Source organism: Tiliqua scincoides, chromosome 3 (assembly GCF_035046505.1).
Source record: "Tiliqua scincoides isolate rTilSci1 chromosome 3, rTilSci1.hap2, whole genome shotgun sequence".
Classification (NCBI taxonomy): Eukaryota; Metazoa; Chordata; class Lepidosauria; order Squamata; family Scincidae; genus Tiliqua; species Tiliqua scincoides.
The window spans coordinates 74502945-74510187 of record NC_089823.1 but is presented as its reverse complement, the minus strand read 5'-3'; the positions used below and the strand labels follow the sequence as shown (position 1 = coordinate 74510187).

The 7243-nt window shown below is 45.8% G+C and overlaps 1 pseudogene; it reads left to right on the top strand.

Annotated features, from left to right (window-relative positions):
- The first annotated feature begins 2538 nt into the window (after nt 1–2538).
- On the top strand, nt 2539–2656 carry LOC136646538 (5S ribosomal RNA; annotated as a pseudogene).
- The last annotated feature ends 4587 nt before the right edge of the window (nt 2657–7243 follow it).

Below are 7243 nucleotides of genomic sequence, written 5' to 3'. Positions count from 1 at the left end.
ATTCCTTTAATATAAATGTTACCCTTGGAGTTTACTGGCTGGTTTCTGTCCAGCAGGGATCTGATGGCATGACTTTTTACAAAACTCCTTTTTTTTTCTCCTCAGTGAGCATTGATTGAGGTTGATATTAGACTCCTTAGGAATGACAGCAAAGGGAACAAAAGGTATTGGTTGTATTCATTTGTTGTATGAACATCCTTCATACGTATGCAGACACCAAGTTAATTCCACACAACCCACAACTCAGACAGAGTTCACATGAAAGCCCATACAGTCACAACTGTATGGTGTTTGCCACTACCTATAACTCAGGGCCTTAAAAATAACAACCATACGTCTTTACGGAAGACATCAATGGTGGTTTCTCTAACCCAGAAATTTTCAAAGTGGTGGGTTGCGACCCACCAGTTCGTTTAACGCTTCCCCTGTCTCTTTAAGGGGTGGGGGGGAGGCAGCAACGCGATCCCCAAGATGGCGTCACTAAGGGGGTAAGGGGGGTGCTTTGCACATTCAGAAGGCAGGGCTGTAGCAGGCTGCAGGAGGCGCGGGGAGCCCTGCGAAGCCCTGCACAGCGCTCCCAAGACTTGGAACGTTCACTAAAGCAGGCACAAAGCACCTCCTGCAAAACTGAAGTGCTTTGCGTGAAAGCTTTTAGTGAAAGTTCCAAGCCTTGGGGAGTGCTGTGCAGGACTCCCCGCACCTCCTGCAGCCTGCTGCAGCCCTGCCTTCTTGAAGTAAGTGCAAAGCACCCCCCTTGCCCCCTTAGTGACAATACCTTACCCCTTAGCGAGGTGATCCTGGGGATTGCATCAGTGCCCTAGCCCCTCCCCTGCAAGAACTTACTGAGGGAGTAAAGCTCCCTCAAAGTTTGAGAAACCCTGCTCTAACCTGCAAAAATATGAAATGTGTATTTAAAATGTCAAGTGCAATAAGATTTTTTTTTTTACTTTTTAACCTAAAGATAGCCATCACATTCACTCTTTGCTTATTACTTACTCAGGGCCCAATCCTATCCAACTTTCCAGCACTGGTGCAGCTGCAGTTCAGCCCCGAGGTAAGGAAACAAATGTTCCCTTACCTTGTGGAGGCCTCTTTAACTACCTATCCATCGCAGGTTGTAGTACACACCCCATTGGCTTGGCTACACCAGGGCTGGAACATTGGATAGGATTTGACCATCACTCACTCACTCCACCAATCCAAAACTCAATTCAGAGAAGAATAAATTGATATGGAAGCAGAGATCAATCCATCTGTACAGTTCCAATATGAGTTGCTTGCTTGATCAGGTACTGTGGACAGAAATGTTTTGTGCTAGAGACATATATGTGACTATGGGTATTGTTTATCTTCATCACATTATTTTTAATGGAATGCTTATTCAGCTGCTCACCTGTCCCCATCCTGGCACATCTCATCATGCGGACTTCCCATGCTTACAATACAACTATTGCTGAATTGGAATCTCATTATATCACTTTAAATTTCCACAACACTGAGACTGCTTTAGCCTAGGTCATATGCCATAGGGACACAGTGCATTTTTTCTCCTGTCAAAGTCTTTTGTCAACTTGTCTTTCAAGCTCTGCACAACCTCTCAGACAGCAGTTTCTGTTAATATATTGTTTTGCCAGTGCATTGGTCTAGGAGCCTAGAAGCAAAAGGACAGGAATTAACCCTTTCCTTTACCAATTACTTTAGTTGAGGAGAATATTTGAGTACCATCTGTTTCTTTCATTACCAAGAGCTCTCCCTAAAATGGAATCAGAATTGAAAGGGACCTCTTCAGTCATCTGGTCCTATCATCAGGGCTCAGCTCTGACACCGCAGGTGCCCCTGGGGGCAAGGGAACCCTCAGATGGGAAAAACCCCTCAGCAGTCAGAGAAATTGATAAGTACCTTCAGGATCCCTCCCCCAGTCCAGGGGGTCACCCTGGGAGTAGGGTCAGGTAACCATCAGGCCCTGAGGAGGATCACATGGAAGGGGTGGGGCCCTTGAGTCTGGCAGCTGGGTTCATAAGGAGCCCAGCAGCCTGTGGGAGAGGAGGCTCTAGTTACTGTTGAGGGGATCCAGCCACACTTATTCCCTCCAGGGCCTATGAGAGGAATTTTATCAGGGGGTACAAAGTTTCTTTGGGGCCCCTTCCCAAAGGGGTTGGGGCTGAATGGGGGCAGGCAGAATGGGGGGCAATTAGGGCAGGGTGCTGACAGCCGCAATAGTCTTTGGAGCCCAGGTCTACTAAGTTTTGTGATGCAGAGCCCATGTCCACCCTACCATGCAGTACTGGCAGCTAAATAAAGTAATATGGAAAACAAAACACACTCCTGAGTCTCTCTAAAAACTTTGAAATACAGAAAATTGATTGCAGAATATTAGCATCATTGTATTTAGGCTCACACTAGAATGGACCAAAATGAACTTCTGCAGCAGCTGTAGCCCCACAGCTGGGTCCCTGAGCTATACACTTTTTCATGGTTATGGGATCCACAAGACAAAGAGCTACTGTAGCAGGCCAGTTTTCTCCTAGATTTGACACTGTGTTAAGTCTGTTACCCTGCACATGCCCATTCTCATCTGATCTTGGAAGCTAAGCAGGGTCAGGCCTGGTTAGTACTTAGATGGGAGACCTCCTGGGAATACCTGGTGCTGTAGGCTTATACCATAGTCTTTCAAGACTGAAGGTTGCCAACCACAAGAAGGTCATGGATACTTTCCTGGTCCCGGTGTGCATTACTTGCAGCAGCAGCTAACACTGCATACACGTGGATGTGCCCCAGCATCATGCGCTGGCAGTGAGTTCAGGTGAGATAGGAAAATGTCAGATCCCAGGAACTTTCTGGGCCCCCTCCTTTGGCTCCTGGGACCCCTTTCTGACCCTGGGCCCGAATAAAAGTTACCCTCTTTACTCCCCTTTCCTAGGCCCTGATTCCCTCAGAGGCATGGACCGGGGAAGAGGAAGAGCAGCCCTGGTAGGCTTGGAAGGGGGGCACCCTCTTGCTGAATGGAAGTCAGCTGTGGTGGGGGAAACACAAAGGGCACCCCAGGAACCCCCTCCCTGAGGGGCTGGTGAAGGACAACCAGGTACTGGGGCCTCCCAAACCCCATCCTCTGACATCTGGCTCCCCTCCCTGACTGGGAAGAACACCTCACCTCCTGGGAGGCAGCACAGGAGTTCATGCTAATAAAGACTTGTGGAGCTTGGGGGATGATGCCTTGTAACTAGAGGAGCCTGGCAAGGCCCAGGACTCCTGGACTCTGAGAAGGACAGGGGCACTGACTTTGGAGGGAGGCGACAATCCTGACCCGTCCAGCTCCATGGGGTAACAAGAGCCAGATGAATGTTAAATGTCTAACAAGAATAAACAACCTCTTTCAAAATAATCAGCATTCATTGTGGTCCATACCCAGGAAGGGTAAGACTGCTGCTGCTCTGGCCCGGTCCAAATCGCCTGTAGAACCCCCGGGAGGGAGGGGCGGTCCTAGAATGGACGTACAGGTCCTCTGCCCTGCTACAGCAACATGCCCAATGTACAAAGCATTTTCAATTGATGCCACCTGCTTTCCTTTGGAACTAATACAAACCTTTCAAACCAGTGAACTTCTAGATTTTAAAAAGGAGACAGATTTCCTTCAAGTCACCCTTGCTTTTTCTGAACTGTGGATGAAAGCTTCCGGAGCTTCCTTGAGTTCATCCTTGAACTTAAAGCTACAGTCCATGTATACATATTTAAAGAGGTATAAGACAATCTCATTTGTATCTTCTGTAGACCGTGAGCCACTTGGGGATAGGGAATCATTTCTCATTACTTCATTAATTTTGCATCTGTATTGTGAATTTTTTTTTTATTTTTTTGAGGAAAGTGTTATAGAAATAGTCTAAATGGTAATAAGCACCAACAGTCACAAGTGGTGCAGTACTAGTATAAAAAAATCACAATAATTCAAATGTTCTTTTAATGTGGCATTAGAGATAAGCCTCAAGGTATATATAACCATTTACAGATGTCTTTCCTCAGATGTCAAACTATTTATCATTGTGACTTTTCTTGGAATCAGAGAAGATGCATGTTTCCTTTTAAAGAGAATGTAGGACAATGACTAAAGCACTTTACTTGGATGTAGGAATCCTATGTCCAAATCATACTCAGCTACAACTGAGAGTCAGCCTGACCTACTTCACAGAGCTGTTGTGATAGCTTCACAGAGCTTTAAACTCCCTGCAGGAAGGGCAGGGGCAAGCATAACAAGGAAATGAATGAATGAATGAAAATGGATGACCTTGCAGTCTTCCTGATATAGAACAGAAAAAAAGAAAATGACAGCAAGGCAGTGGCATTGCTAGGGGGGTGCGGGTAGTGCGGGCCACTCCAGGTGATACGCACGGGGGGATGATGTGCAGTGGGGGGGGGTGACACACTAAAATCGTGGTGGTTAGGAGTAATACCATCATGTTATATACTGTTGGATGTGGAATTTCCAGTGGAATGCAATGCAAAAAACCAGAGTGAAATATCTCCTTTCTATCAAAAGTTATGGCCAAAACACCGGAGAACAAAAAATGCATGGAGCCCTATGGAAAGTGAAACTGAGCTGTATCATGCGTTTACTTGCGAGTAGGAGACCTTGCCTTAGTCCATCTGAAAGGGCAGGAATTGCTGAGAGGAAACCAAGGACACCAGAATGGTCCTGATCCAAAGAATGCAGCCCCCAAAAACACCTGAGAAGGAAGTCCCTCTCTCCAAGCAGAAGGATGTATTGAGCCCTATGGAAAGCAAAGCTAAGCCTCACAGTCGCCTTCACTCACAAGTAAGCAAACTTGCTTTGGCTGGTGGTCAGTCCAGGCAAAGGGGAATGTGAAGCCATCAGAATGAGCCTGATCTGATGGAACTGGAGCTCAACAAATGCTCCAGAAGGCAGCCTCCCCATGGCATCCTCCCACTAAAAAGGATCAAAACAGAGGCTTCAGCTGATAAGGTGAACTTTTTTGAGTAAGCCAGGTGATCCTGACAGTGATCTGGTTTAAACAGACGTTCTTAAATTGAACTGGGCACTGGGTAGGGCTGAAAACCTTACTGGTTTTTGGAGGGGAGGTGTTATTGCAGGCAGGCTACAGAGGAAATTCACTTAATGGACCAGGGCTGGTTTCTGCTTATTTAATTATTTGTTTTACTTTAATTATTTATACTTATTTATTTTAATTTGCCTGATAGTGTCACTTCTTCCATGACATCATTTCAGGTGGTTCTTGGACAGATTGTTATTCTAAAAAGTGGGTTCCGGTGCTAAAAGTTTGAGAACAGATACAATAAGGTTTTAGTAAGTTGACACGAGGGGAGGGGAATGTGACACCACTAGTGACCAAAATCACTAAAATCACAGTTTGGAGGAATAATACCATCATGTCATATATCAATCAATGCGTAATTTCATGCAGATTGTGTTCTATCTTTATTCTATCAAAAGATACACCCAAAAAACCAGTGGGGGCGGGGTGATGGCACATCACCACGTCCACCACCTGGGGTATTGCCCCACCCACTGCATGGGGGGTGATGCGCTGGCATCCCGCACCAGATTACACGAACCCTAATGACACCACTGCAGCAAGGTGCCTTTCTATAGTTACCTTTAAGAGCATGGAATAACTTCAGTATAATTCCTTAGTGCAGTGTTTCCCAGACTGTGGGTTGGGACCCACCAGAGGGTCATGAGCTGATTTTTGGTGGGTTGCGAAAAATTTTTATAATATGTTTTTTATAAAGCACTTTGCAAGCACCCTTGCCTGATTTGCAGATGAAATTGTTAGTGGCAATGCTAACTTGTGGTATGAGGTAATCATCAGAAGTTCTTACATATTCCCATTTTCTCTCATAATTAGTGTGCCATAGATCATGTATGAACCCAGTTTCAGCCTTTTGCCTGGCCTGGAAGTTCCTAACACCACATCTTACAGCCCAGTTCTGAGCTTCCCGGGGGGACCAGGCTGCGGCAGTGCCAAAAATGGCTGCCGCCACATCCTACACACTCCGGGCAGCCGCCAGCAGTTCCTTGGAAGAAAGGGTCTTTCGTTCCAGAATCATTCCAGTTGCTTGTCTGCAACCTGACTTGCTGGCCTAAAGGCTCATATTCTTTTAGTTAAATTTGGCCTAGTTTTTGGTTTCCTTTTATTTGCAGAGGTTTTTCTCCCCTCGCCTCCCCTTCTTCCTGTGAGTTCTGTTAAGTGCCTTCTTTCTTTTTCTTTGTGGCTCAACGTTATTTTCTGCAGATTGTTTTTCTTGCAGGATCCTTCACTGTTTTTCCCCAACCTTTCCTCCCCCTATTTGTTCCTTTCTGGGTTTTTGTATATTGTCATTAATACTTTTGCCTTTTCTATTATTTTATATTTGCTAATCATCTGCTTTAATTTCTACAGTTTGGTTGCTCTAATTGCTGTGGGTTGATTGTTTTCGAGTTGAATATTTTCTCCTCAGGACTTTTCCTATTTACTTCTAGTGTTTTTTCCCAGTTTTTGCCCCCATTTTTTTTCATGAAATTGTTTCCTCTTCATTTCTCTTTGTGTGTGGTTTTATCATTAATTGTGTTTTATTAAATTATTAAATTATTAAATTATTTTATCCAGTGTATTTAAGAAATAAAAGTAAGATATATTTTTTAAAATCTCATTTTCCAAGCCCAGAATATGCCCAGGCAACATAAATGTGCAGGCACTGGAGCACAAATTACCCAGCACCCCCCAATAAAGACACAGGCAAGGGCATATGGTACAAAGGGCCACTTTATTATCTATTTAAATATACTTCAGATTGCAACAGGGCCTAACAAATAAGTCATGCGGGTTCTACATGGGGGAAACGGAGCTGCCCGTCTACTTCCCCCTATAGTGATTTGGGCGACCACACCAGACTCTGGGCAGCGTCAGTACAAGCCTGCCGCCCCCTTCATTGTCACCCCGAAGGGGCAGGGTGGCAGGCTAGCTCAGGCCACCCAAGCGAACCCGCGTTGTGCCTTTACCACCAGGCCGAGGTTCATCCAGCCTGTGTCACCCAGCCGGGAATGCCAGCATGACCAAGCGTGGAGTCCACCCGGCCCTTGCCACCCTGCGGTGTACACCGATATGACCTTACCTACCCAAAACCCACACGACACCTCCCTAAAGTGACCAAGAAGACCTATGGAAAACCCCCATTCCGCCCCTAACTCCACAGTCCGGGGTAGGCAAAAAAACCACCAACCGATGTGCCA